At 48.1% G+C, this 13,486-nt stretch overlaps 1 long non-coding RNA gene across 1 annotated transcript; it reads right to left on the bottom strand.

The window, feature by feature from the left end:
• Nucleotides 1-2,258: 2,258 nt before the first annotated feature.
• Nucleotides 2,259-7,654, bottom strand: LOC139046223 (uncharacterized). Its single transcript, XR_011505983.1, has 3 exons — nucleotides 7,405-7,654; nucleotides 5,980-6,044; nucleotides 2,259-3,469 (listed from the first exon to the last, which is right to left on the bottom strand). It is a non-coding gene; the product is annotated as an uncharacterized lncRNA (long non-coding RNA).
• Between the last annotated feature and the right edge of the window lie 5,832 nt (nucleotides 7,655-13,486).

Below are 13,486 nucleotides of genomic sequence, written 5' to 3'. Positions count from 1 at the left end.
CAGGTGACCAGATTTGGTTGATTCTGTCATGGAAATTTCACCTTCCTCTGTGTACCCACAGCCTCAAAGCCAGCCTCCTCACCATCTGTGACCAAGACCATCACAACTCGTCTCTCTGCAAAGACTTGGCCTCTCTGATCCATCCTTCATACCTACCTCTGCTTAAGCACCTTCAATGACTCTGGCATCTCTAGGACAATGTCTGAATTCCTTAGCATGCACCTTCTGATAGCCTCAAAGTACCTCACTGCTGGCCAGGCCCATTCACGGGTTGGACTCCCTGACCTCCATACCATGCCCTATACACATCAGAGCCCTCAGGGCTCCACGGCCTTGCACCTTCCTTCTAAACTGCTAATCCTGCTTTAAGACCCACACCAAATGTCACTGCCTTGTGAAGACTTACCCACCCTCCTCCTTAGGGGCCTGCAGACTTCACTCATACCTGACAACTTACCTTCAAGGTGTGTCTGTCTCTCCCAGTACAGTAGGCTCCTGGTGAGGGTGATCTTAACCATGACAGGAGCCTCAGCAGCTGACACAGGGCCAGGCTTATGCTAGATGACCAAATAGTGTATGACTCATAATTAATAAAATGAGAGAAGAAACGCTTTGGGGACCTCTGAACCCAGAGGTTGAGGAACCATAGGAGAAGTGGATGGAAGTCCAGAGAGGCATGAGGCAGCCCCACTTCCTTCCCCATTTATGCTTCAAGATAGACTTGAGAGCTTCGGAAAGTCAAGAAGCTAAATGATCAAACTATACTCCGAAATGTAGTGGTGGTTTTGAATGGAGCTTACAAATGAGCTTAAGTTTGGTTCGGCTGGTTCTCCTCAGTTCACTAAAATGACAGGCCCCCTGAAGACGAAGACTTGGCCACCATTTACAAGTGAGTCACCGGTGTGCACTTATCGCCATGGCTGTTCAGGGCAAGTCCATAGAGACAGAACAATGTCACAACTAGCCTTGAATGTCTCGCTAAGCAAGAACAAGGGCAGCTTGGAAGAGGGAGGTACAGGCCCGAGAAATCGCCCATTCAGTTAAGCAGACACTTCCCTGGTGGGTTGAGCCTTGTGGCCCTGGGGGGTGGAGGGTTCCCAAGACAAACCAAACCCAGAGACTTTAGAAACCAGAGCACTGAGGTCTCACCTGAAAGCAAGCTATCAAAGCAGTGCATCACCAAAGAGCAAACGCCGTGATTTGCAGCAAAGACCAAAGGGAAGCACAGGACCTGGAAACTTAGCGGCAACAGTAACGAGAATAAAATTGGCTTTGCTCAGAGCACTTCTGAGAGAAGCAGGCCAGGCCACACAGAACAGGACATATGGGCCCTAAAGGGGGGAGTGTTCCTCAGCACTGCTGAGGGAACACACACAAGCTTGCATGGCCCCATCAGGGATTCTAGGTGACACTATTAACATGTGACAGCTGACACGGCGGCAGCATCATCAGAGGTTAATGGATGACTCAGAGGTGTTATTTACTGTTGTTATTTTTGCCCTCCTTCACAATGGTTTATAGAAAGTGCTTTGTCAAGATTTCCAGGCCCAGCCATGTACAAATGACATAAGGCTGATTCTCAGGGGAGTCCCTCTTTGACTCGGGCTGCAAGTTAGAAGGCAACGTGGAAGCAAGAGGGAGGGAAGGGTCGGCTGAGCAGCACCAAACAGAAATAGCAAGTGATACTCTGGCCCAACCAGACCAAGCAGGCAGCTTAAAGCCCAAGGGACTAGACTAGCATTTCTTCAAGGTGAGCAAGGCCTTTAATCATTTAAAAATATCAGTAAGCCCGCTTCCACATTAATGTCTTTGTATATAAATTACACCTGGAAATACTTGTCAAGGGACTAACGTATGCCATGATTTACACAAGGCTACAGTTGGTGGTTGTACCAACAGAGATGGTACAAATTCCAGGCCATTGCATAGCAAGTTCAGTATATGTGGTAAATCCAGGCTCTTCTCCACAATCTGATGAACTACTCCAAGGAGAGTGATACTGTACAGTGTCTCTCTTGGATCTATCTATCCATCTATCCTCTATGTATTGCTGGAGACAAGATTGGATCAGGCAAGAAGAGAAGACATATATATGGGTGGGATCAATAGATAGAAATAGAAGCTTTCTAGAATCTTAGAATGTTTTCCTTTGTTTACTTACTTGTTTGTTCCATTGTTTCCCTTTGTATGTTCTTTCAGTTCAGTGCCTTCTTTTGTATTTGGAAATCCAAAAGGGTGAGTGACCATATCATGTCTTGAATTTTCGGTTCCCTAAGCCTGAACATGCATATTAATATGCTATTATATGCCCAAATTACTGTTGCACAGAGTTCACCAAGGCTTTCCAGGAACCAAGGAAACCAGAAGAGGGTTTTTGTGATAGCTTACAAGCTGACCATGAATAAGACCATTGAGCAACTGTGAGGTTGCTTGGGCTATAAATACCGCTGTGGCAAGTTTAAGAAGTCAGTGAAATCCTGAGGACACAAGCATTTTGGAATGGACAAACCCATGCTGAAGAGGGCTGGGGGTCAAGACGTGCTTTCCCTTGGGCGCCATTTTGTTAGCCTGCTCATGGTGTGGTTGGCCAAGTTTCTCCTTACCGCACAACCTCACAAAGAATAGCAAGTCACCTCTAGGAGCAACTCTGGAACATCTGGGGCCCATAGCAGCTGGGAGAGCAATGAGGTAAGGGTGAGTGGCCAAAAGGAAGATGAGACTGGCAAGAGGAGAATGAGAGGGGCCAGGCTGCCAAAATGAATCTGAGAAGATTGCTAGCATGATCCAACGCCTTCTTATGGACTGGGTTTTCTTTCAGCGTGAGCTGGATCTGAAGAGTGCCCTTCACAGAACAGATAATGGGGCATGAGCTGCATACGCAATTCCATGTGTCTGTGATGAACAGCTTAGAGGAGGATCTTGGGAAAACCCACAATCCAGGCTGATGCTGCAGAGCGGTCCATTAATCTCTCAGCCAAGGAGGTTGGACAGAGGCAAGGCCAGGAGGAAAGAACAGAACTTGAGCTCATGGTACCAAAGGGACACAGCCTTAAGGACAGCAGTATTCTCATCACATGATAGCATGACAGGAAACAATAAATGGAGAAACCGAGGAGAAGGCCCAGGATACTTCTTTGGAAAAAGCTAACAAGGCCCTTGAGCATCAGCCAGGATTATACAAGGGCTATTCACACTTGGCTGGAGAGCTGGCTCTGGGGAGAAGTCATGATCATACACTCCCTGGATATGTGCTCATAGGAATGATGAACGCTTCTGATTCCGGAGCTACTCTAGGGCCAAGCACAGCTTCAAGGTCCCTTTGGTCCAAGTAAACAGGGAAGAGGGCCTCCCAAGCTCTTGGCCTTAACACGCAGGGAGGTTGTTGGCCATGACTTCATGTTGGCTGGACCATGCTCCTCATGACATTCTGGACAGCTCTTCTTGCTGTTACAGGCAGCAGTCATCCCAGCTGGGTTAAGAAAAGGTAACAGAGTAAGTGAGGAATTCAGGGCACTGGGAGGAATTAAAAGATAGGCTTCATCAGAGTAACTAGCACTTTCCTGTTTTTAAGGCACGTAATTACAACGTCTGTATTCAGCTTGGGATCCAGTTTCCTGTACTGACTCTGTCTACAACAGTCCCCCCCTCCCTCTATTTCTACAGGGCATGTATTACCCTGAATCATTTCTAAAACTTTCCTGTCTATACCACACCCTTTCCATTTTAATAATCCTATACTGTGCCCGTAATGGAATTCGAAGGCAAGTAAATAATGTCTATCCTTGTCCTCATGGAACTTACAGTCCAATGAAAGAAACAAGCACATAAATAACAACATTGCTATGGAAGCACTGAGGTAGGTGCCTTGGGCTGGCTTGGCTAGTGGGGTTCAAAGGAGTAGGAATGAACTAAGATGTTTCTCCAAGAAACAAGAGGTATGATGTTATACTGAAAACCAGAGGTATAAGCCAGGTCAAGAATCATTGTGGAAAATCGCATGGAAATCTAAAGCCATTGAAGCCAGAGGGGCCAGAAATGGAAAATCAAGTGGGGGCAGAGGGCAGGAATCAGGAACAGAGAGCTGAGAACAATGAAGAGGGGGCTGGGGCTCTTGCCTAAAGTAGCTATTGTTCACGGCTTTCAGGGGCAGCTGGGACAAAGTATGTGGGTGGGCGAGCTGGAGTTAAAGGATCAGGGATAGAAAGACAAGAGGAACAGATTTAAGAGATGATTAGGAAGCAATTGGATAGGAGACATGAAGGAGAAGGAGGCATCTAAAACAATCCTGAGGTTCTAGCTTGGAGGCTGCCTGGTAGATGCAAGATGATGATATAAACTACCATACTGATTAGGGGAGAAGAAGGCTTGGGGAGGAAGATGAGTCCATTCGGGGCATGTTGAGTTTCAAGTTTTCCGAAGGACGATCAGGCAGACTCGTTGCTTGGCAGGTAGTTGGAAATATAGTCTCTCTACCCCGGGATTTGGGTCAGGACTGGAGACCTGCAGCTGGGAGGCATCAGCCAGGGGGTGCAAAGGATCATCCACAGAAAGTGAACAGAGCATCTCTAGACCAAAACTTGGAGATCATCTACATCTCAAGAGCAGACAAGCACATGAGAGAGCCGTTCAGTGGGGTGCTTGTGGCAGGAGCTGAACTGCAGAGGTGAAGGAACAAGCAGAAGAAGGGATAGTGGAGGTAGCGGATGTAGCCTTTCTAGAAAATGAAATTGATGGTGAAGGGAAGGTGTGAGATGGAGCACTGGTTTGACGAGAAGGTTTTTTAGAGTAGGAGGTCTTTGGAAGGTTTGAAGGACATGGAAAAGGAGCCAACAAGGGGACAGAATTGAAGGTTCAAAGTAGAAAGGTGATCACAGAGAGCTGAAGGTCTCAGAGGAGGAATAGGGGAGGGGTTAGCTGGCAGGGCAGCCTCTAAAGACCCATGAACTTCATCCTCTTTGGCAGAGGAAAAGTTTTCAGGATGGATGAGAAGCTGGGTAAAGTGGTGGAGTTATTGGGCCACAAAACACAAGCCTGCTCTCAGGACTCTGTGTCTGTGTGTGTGTGTGTGTCTGTGTGTGATGCAAACCACGCTATCTTGCACTTAGGAGTCAATTTTCTCTGCATGTTTCAAGCATGGACATTTTCTCTCCCTTAGATAGTCATTGCTTTGAAGGCCAAGGATTCTGGCTTTGACTTCTTTTGCCATCTCAAAGGCACCAAATACAAGAATTGAGTGAGTTGTGAATGAGCCCAGCCCTGTTCATCGCTGATTGCCTTTTTCTCTCAGGTTATCTAGGCAAGTCTTCAAGAAGTACTGAGTACCAGGCATTCTTCATCTCTTGAGATCAGGGCTGTGCCTTTAAAAGTTATTCATATCAACCTGGCACATTCTGCAAGTGTTAATTTAATATGAATAAGATGGGGAGAAAAACCCAACTTACAACTGAAAAATAATAATAGGCACACGCATACCTCTTTTTATTGTGCTTCACTTTATCGTACTTCACAGCTACTGGTTTTGTTTTTGGATTTTTTTGCTGAGGAAGATTCGCCCTGAGCTAGAATCTGTTGCAAATCTTCCTCTTTTTGCTCGAGGAAGATTGCCGTTGAGCTAACATCTGTGCCAATCTTCCTTTATTTTGGGTCGCTGCCACAGCATGGCTGCTGACGAGTGGTGTCGGTCTGTGCCTGGGAACCGAACCCAGGCCGCTGAAGTGGAGTGCACTGAACTTAACCACTAGGCCACGGGGCCAGCCTCTCAGATTCTGTGTTTTTTACAAGACACTCCACCAGCAAAAAGATTATGACTCGCTGAAGGCTCAGATGATGGTTAGTGTTTTTTAGCAATAAAGTATTTTTTAATCAAGGTACCTGCATTGTACTTCTAGACATAATGCTATTGCACACGTAGTAGACTACAGCATAGTGTAAAAATAACTTCTATATGCACTGGGAAGCCAAAAACTTCATGGAACTTACTTTATTGCGATATTTGCCTTATTGTGATGGTGTGGAACTGAACTTGCAATATCTTCAAGGTATACCTGTACTTGGTGGAAAGAGAGGATATTAAAAGAAACAAAGAGATCCCTTTTCCATTTTTTAAGTTGCTATCTTCTTTAGAGTCCATCTGAGCTGGAAGTTCTCAAGGTGGCAATCTGGTACATTTACTCTCTTAGCTTCCCTCCAGGTCTCTCTTAGTCATGAGAGGGCACATAGTACACTCACCGTAAACATGGAGCTAAATCAGGACTGCGAGCCTTCACTAACCAAGTAAAGAGCAGGGCACGGGACTGGCTTCATCATCTAGTTTTGTTTGACATAGATTTACGAGGAAATTTCCCCTCTATTGCCACCTGCCCTCAGCTCTTCCCTTCCTGGCCACTCACAGCATTTGAAGTTCAACCTATTCATTTTTAGCACTTGATTATAGGCTATTTAGCACCTTAACGGTGTTCACAGCTTCATATCACATAGTATAGTTATTGATGCTCATTCATATTTTATCTCCTTCACACATCAAACCCTAAGTTCCTGGAGAGCAAGGTCCATGGCTGATTCATCTTTATATTCCTATTACAGCAACCAGATTAGACACTGAATAAATATTTGTTCTTGAATGAATAATGGTTCACTGTTTCATGCTTCTCAGAACTCAATTTTCTTGGCTATACAATAAGGCAGCCGAACTAGGTTCCTTAAGGTCCTCCCAACTCAAACTTCCAAGTATTTCATGAGTTTGTTTCCCTTGCTGACTTCGTGTGCATTAGAGAGTCATTCCTGAGAGGTAAGCAATGTCCTAGCCCTGTGCCAGCACGGAGTGGATTTCGACTTGAAAACCTAGATGGAGACTCTAGAAATAACCCACATGAAGACAGGCCAAAATATGACAAGCTGCTTATACCAAAGTCTGAATTGTGTTACAGACTCCAGTGATGAGAAGACAAACAGAAAATCACTGCTAGGGGTACCAGCCTGGGCAATGTCCCTTTAGGAATTCTTGGTTATCACTCAAAATACCCCGGGGCAGGATAGCACTTTAAGTTGCGTCGGTCCTTACTTGATTACTACGCAGAGAAAGGAGAAGGTGCAATCAGCCATCAAACTTCTTTCTCAGTAGCAAGCGGAAATAGGGCCTAGAAGTGTTGTGTTTTGATGGGGGAATGCAAAAAGGTACGTCTGGGGAGGGTCTGGATACACAGTTGGGTGTCAAGGAGGCTGTGAATAGCCTGAGTTGCAAGAGAGTATTAGGGCCTTGAGGGAGGGGGCACAAAAGAGGTGTGGGGGAAGGAAAAGGGGAATGAGAGGCCTACATCGTGTATTTCACAGTGATACTGAGGGCTGACTGGCTCCACTAAGGGGAAGAGTCATGAACAAGGCTGGAACAGAACGAGAAGTACTTACCTTTTGACTTGGAGCTAGGAAGCAGGCTAGTGTCCCTGCCCCATGCAATGTGCAAGTGCTTCCTGTGTTGCTGGTCAATGGAATGAGTATACGAAGGCGGGCTTCCATCTCCCTCCGCCAACAGAATCGGAGCCATCCCTCCACTCTTTCCTTTAAATATCCCCCAAGAGGAGACCTCTGTAAACCCAAGGAAATCATTTTGGGGTGGAAGTTGTGATCACTGGCCCCATGGCTTCTGGGTCCTGGGTAACTGAGCGAGTCCTCCCTTCCATGTTAGCTTGAGAGCATCATTTTCAGCCCAGACCCCCACTGGGCCTGGCAGGGGGATTGAACTGTTATAAACTCCAAGAGGAAGCCCTATGAGAACACGAGAGGGCAGGAGATTTTTCAGTGGGTGGGTAGATCTTGTCTTTGGGGCTTTGGCTCTTCACAAATGAGAGGCACTAATTTCAATTTCTCCAAATCTTGGAGATTTTGTGGACAATGTAGGAGGCTCTTCCCCAGGTTTTGCAGAGCTTAAACCCAAAACTGGTTATGCCTGGTAACAATGCGAAGTGGGGCCTGGGGCCCAGCTGTCAGCATCATGAGACCTCCCCGGAGAGCTGAGCTGAGCCCGTGACCCCCGTCCTGCAGTGCACCATCTCGGTTTTTTGGAAGCATTTATGTCTCGGGTGTGTTTTCGTTTGTTTGTCTGTTTTAATAACCCATTTGAAATGCCCTTCTCGTTACCAGTTACCAGCAACCCTCCTTTGCTGGCGAGGATTCACCAAACACGGGGCAGGAGAGGAGAGCAGAACCAGGAGGCCATCAGTTCCTTCCCAGAGCCAGGCTGTAGCTTTGTGGAAGGCCAGCAGCCCTGTCCCAGCCCCAGGGCAGCCCCAGCTGAGGGGAAGGCAGAGAGCAAGAGACAGAGGGAAATCCCAGAGGAAGGCAGTACCTCTCCCTTGGGCTCAGTGTGTTCTCTCCAAGTCCGCCCTGGGCAGGTTATGGTGGTGTTAAGCCACTTGCAACATCAAGGAAGTGCCCTTGAATCCTGGCCTCGGGCTTGCTTTGGGTTCACTCCAGAGGTTCAGTTTGAAGTGCTCAGGTACGAAGGACTTCCTCTTTGCAGTTAATTCTAACAATGGGTCAAGTTCTCTTCAATTCTGCAAATATTTGGATTTGGGGCCAGGTTAAAAAATATGTGTCTATGGAAGTCACAAAGACTCAACACAGTGTCCCAGGTGCAAGGGCTCTGCGGTGCAGCTGAGGAAACCAGCTCATTAAAATAGTGATAACTATGTAACTGATGCTCCACACATGTATTCAACATATATTCTGCTGTGACACACGTGATCCCTGTCCTCGTCATGCTCACGATCTGGTAAGGAGGTGGGAAGAACTGAAGTAAACGAAGGCAACAGAACAATGACTAATAGTGCTAAGTGCTGTAACGAGACAATGGTAGGAACCTCTTTTAGACGGGGTGGCATGGAAGGCCTTTGTGAGGAGGTGACATTTAAGCTGAGGCCTGGAAGACTGGTAGTGAGAATCCCAGGGAAAGCGAGGAAATAGCCTGTGCAAAGGACCTGAGGCCAGGAGGAAGACCTGAGGCAGTTCCAGGAACTGCCAGCGGGCCAGTGGTGCTAGAACAAAGAGGAGGGTCATGTGAAGTGAGTCAGCGGTGGGCCAAGTGGTTCAGGCCCGTGGGCCCTGAGGTGTGTGGACTTCATTCTAAACTTATTGGGAACAGAAGCGGTGACATACCCTGAAATACGGTTTTACATGATCGCTCCCTTCCTGTGTGGAGAGTGGACTGAGGGGAACACAGAAGCAGCCGCCAAACAGGTTGACTGTGTCTCAGGAAAGTTCACATACTAGAGGGCAGTTCATCTTGGTCTGATGGTTGACCAGGAGTTTGCCAAGTGGTGAAGAACAAAGTAAACAGAAGTGAGGAAGATTGCACCCACGTAAAGTCAGACGGACCATGAGCAGTCACGGAGGGGAGAGCAGTGGAAGATGAGGCAGCGATGCAAGGGAAGGCTCGGCAGCCTGGACCTGAGGGGTGAGCTGAGGAACTGGGTCCTGTCCTGTGGGCAGTGAGGATCTCAGAGGACGTTCCATCTGCTCCTGAGGAGCCTCCAAGTTGTCCCCAGGGGCTGACTCACTGGGATTGGTGTCATCAGCCCAATGGCCATGGCAAGGGCTGATGGTGAGGGTCACCCTCACGGCAACAAAGACCAAGCAAAAGGGCCTGAAGTGAGTTCCTTTCACCACCTGAGCCCTGAAGTGGCCCAGGCTCCCTGTGCTGCTGCTTGGAGACCACCCATCCATGCAGGGTTCAGGGGGCTGCAGAGGCTCCAGCCTCAGGCTGCAGGGCTCAACCTGCTTCTGTTAAAACCTCCACCCACCTGGGGCCTCAGTCCCTCCTCTGAACGGTTATTGCAGATCTCGACACAGCATAAGGGTCAACGAGTATTCATTTTTGCTCTTACTGCCACCTGCCCAGCACTCGTTGTCCTGCTAGTCACAGCCCCAGTCTCATGTATGGGGTCAGCCTGAGCCCAAACTGGGACCTCAGAGCCTGCTCTCCCTGCCTCCCACCCCAGTCACCTATTTGCATCAGATCACTCATGTGATGGTAACCGTTGGCCCCTGGAAATCTCCTCAGAGCCTGGGGAAGTGCAGGGACCAACAGGGTCTACTCCAGAGCAGGCCCATGCTGAGGTGGCTGTGTGCAAAAGCCAACACCACTAGGCATGAGTAGCAGTCTGGTGTCAGGTGACAAGTGTGACACGCAGGGCTGGGAAGAGGCTGTCCAATGTCTGAGCAGGACGTAGCAAAGCTGCAGGCCAGGGACTGAGGGCCACTGGGGTCCCTCCAAGGGGCAGGTTTGAGGAGCCCTGAAGAGGGTCCTCACCCTACACAACAGGATTCACCCGAGGTCACTGAAGACAGGCGTGGTGGGGAGCGCAGCCCCTGGGTGGCTTTGTGAGCAAGCAGCATCGACAAGAGGGCTCTGGGGAGAATGTGTGTGAACACATGTGAGAGTCCTGGTGGAGCCTCCGAGGCCACGGCGGGGGCAGCGGAGGGGGGACGACTTGATGAGATGCGTGGCTCTGCAGTCAATGAGAGCAGCGAGGCTGAAGTTATTACTGCGGCTGCTGTGACAGTGTGACCTGGGATGATCTCAGCAAAATATGCCCTCACAGAGGCAGGCAGGGACCACTCATCTTGTCCCTGTGGCAACCTCACCTCCAAGATGCCCCAGGATGCTCTCATCGCAATATCACATCCGTGAGTGTGACAAATGTTTGTTAGACATTGTTTCACTTTTTTAGCTCAAAAACTGTCTACCATACCTCCTTCTATTTTATTTTTTCTGACATAACACAGTGTCTTGTACAAACAAGGCAAATAATTATCTCCTGAGTGACTGATTAATTGAATCAGAGAAATACCTTTCAGATGAACGATTGAAGACACATTTTAAAAACAACTTGACATTGCATTTTGTTCACGGTCACACCACAGCTCAGCTCAGCTGTGGAGTGAGAACAGCATTTGACAAAGGCAAGATGCTGTTGTTTACCAGGAAACCAGTGACCACAGAGCTGTCTCCGGAAGCCAGGCCATAGCACATCCAATACATTGTGCCTACACGAAGTGCCTGCTGGGCTTCATAGATTTTTCTCCTTCCATTTTCAAACTGATTTAAAGACTGGCTGTAATGAATCATGGTCATGTGGAAGACTAGGAAAAGAACGAAGTTGAGATAATCCATTTTTAACAGTCAATGTCAAAGTTTTATCTCTTTGGCTGGGGTGGGTTTAATCGATAGTTAGGAGTTGGGTTAATTACAAACGAATGATTTGTAATTACACGGGGGGACCAGCACAGGCTGGACCACGGTAGACCTGCAGTTCTTGACAAGTTCCAAGCCAGACAACTGACTGAGAAAGACTCTCTGAGCTACCTTTATGAGAAGGAGCTCACACAATCATGATTTGCTTTAGAAAAATAAAGGTAAACATTTCTTAATCTCAATGTTGTGGAGAAATATATTATTTGTGTGTGCTGTGGTGATGAAAATGAAAATTCATATAAAAAATCATGGGATTTGTAGTAATTTCTTAGTCTATATGCCTTTTCTCAATCAATGGTACCAGCAGCACTGCTACTACTGTGTAAAGGTCTGAGAGAATTCTTTTTCTCATTAAATATGGGTCTTCATTCTTGAACAAGTTGAGAATGACTAGCTCATGGGTAAAGTCTAACTAACATGGCACAGAATTCCATCCAGGACGGGGCTCTTGCTGGTCTCCATGGCATCCTCCACTCCCTTGAGAAGGCAATGCTCGTGTGTTCATTCATTCATTCATTCATTCCACTAATATGTGTTCTGCACCTGATGGTGTGCAGCTCAGGTCTACGCTCTCAAGAAAGAACAGAGACGACCCAAAGCCCCTGCTCTCCTGGAGCTGACATTCCAGTCCCCTGACAAATTGTGCTGCTCCATGCCAGCACACTGTCCTTCCTGCTGAAATGGCCTGTCTCCCCATCTCTCTCTGCCAAAGTCCCACTCATGACACAAACCACTCAGGCTTTGACCTTGGCAGGCAACTTTTCACAGCTCTCCCAGAGAGCAGTCCCTGCGCTTTGCTCCCTGCACATGCCCCATAACGCGACCAGCTGGGCTGGAAATGATGCTTTACCTGTCTGAATCCCTCATTAAGGTGTCAAGGTGCCTGTGCTTCATGCAATGGATGGCCCAGGCACAGAACCTGCACAGAGTAGGGCTCCTTACTCTTATGAAAATTTGCCCAAACATTGGCACATCTCTTCTCCCAGAGTTGTGGCCATTGATCCAGTGGTTCTCAGCCCAGGACGCACATTAAAATCATCTGGGGAGCTTTTTAAAAAGCACCGTTGCCAGCTTCCTCCCTGGAGACTCTGGTTTAATTGGTTGGGGTGGGGAGTAGGCACAGGTATTATTTAAAAGCTCCCTAAGTGATTCCCGTCGGCAGTCAGAGTCAGGAACAGCTTAGACAGAGGTACAAAAATAAAGGCCAGGTGATTTGGCTCTTCAGAAAGCTCCTGTGACTTTCTCAGGCATATCGAGGGCATGAACTAGGTCATCAGGACCACACGGAGTTTCATAGGCACATCGCTATGGAGCACCACCTCACAGCACTGCTCCGGGCCTGTCTCTTGCCTGGGTCTAGCTTAGCAGAGACAGGGGCCACAAGGGGTTTGGGAGTAGAGAGGGCAGTCCATTTCAAGAGGCAGCGCTTGGTGTTGGCAGCAGGGAGTGAGTTTCCCTTAGCCTTCTTGCCGCAAGCAGAGCCAGCGAGGTTGTCCCTGCGTGTACGATCTCGGTGGGCACTTCTAGAACCTTCCGAGATGTATCACAGACAGTTGCCCCATGTCAAGGCTGAGCACCCCAAGAACCCCACTCTGAAATCCTCTCAATGAAGCACGTGGAGGAAGAGTGTAACTCTTCACCCTGCCCCCCACAGCTGTCCTGCTTTTCTCCCCTCTCACACAGCTGCCATCAGGCTGCAGGGCACACTCTGTTGTGATTTCCCCCTTTACAGGGAAGGAGTGGGGTTCTCTGAAGAAAAGAGTATGTTCTCAATACCTCAAGGCCCCGGGCAGCATCATCTTTTCTAGGAAAGGTGATATGTGGGTAGAATAATCCATCACGGATTAATTTCCACTGGTTCCTGCAGGGTGCAGACTGGGAAATTAGACATGAGGCCTTCCGAGCAGATCAAGAAGCCATGTGAGCCTCCGTAGCCAGGGACAGAGCAGTGCGGCATCTCAAAAGAGGCAAATAACAAAAGCTTCCCAAGACCACCCTCTCAGAACCTCTGCACTGTAGGCCAGACCCTCGAGTATTACCAAACAGCCACAAGGGAGTTTCCAATCTATTTTTTTTCCCTAATATCTTCTCCCTACCTCCAAAAAAATCTTTGAAAATCCGCTAGTCATTAGGGATTTTTAAGATTTTCGGGGCTGGCTCGGTGGCTCAGCAGTTAAGTTCACATGTTCCGATTCCCAGTGGCCTGGGGTTTGCCGGTTCAGATCCTGGGTGCAGACA

Source organism: Equus asinus, chromosome 2 (genome assembly GCF_041296235.1).
Source record: "Equus asinus isolate D_3611 breed Donkey chromosome 2, EquAss-T2T_v2, whole genome shotgun sequence".
NCBI classification, from domain to species: Eukaryota; Metazoa; Chordata; class Mammalia; order Perissodactyla; family Equidae; genus Equus; species Equus asinus.
Note: the sequence above shows the minus strand (reverse complement) of the source record. Positions and strands in the feature narration are given on the sequence as shown.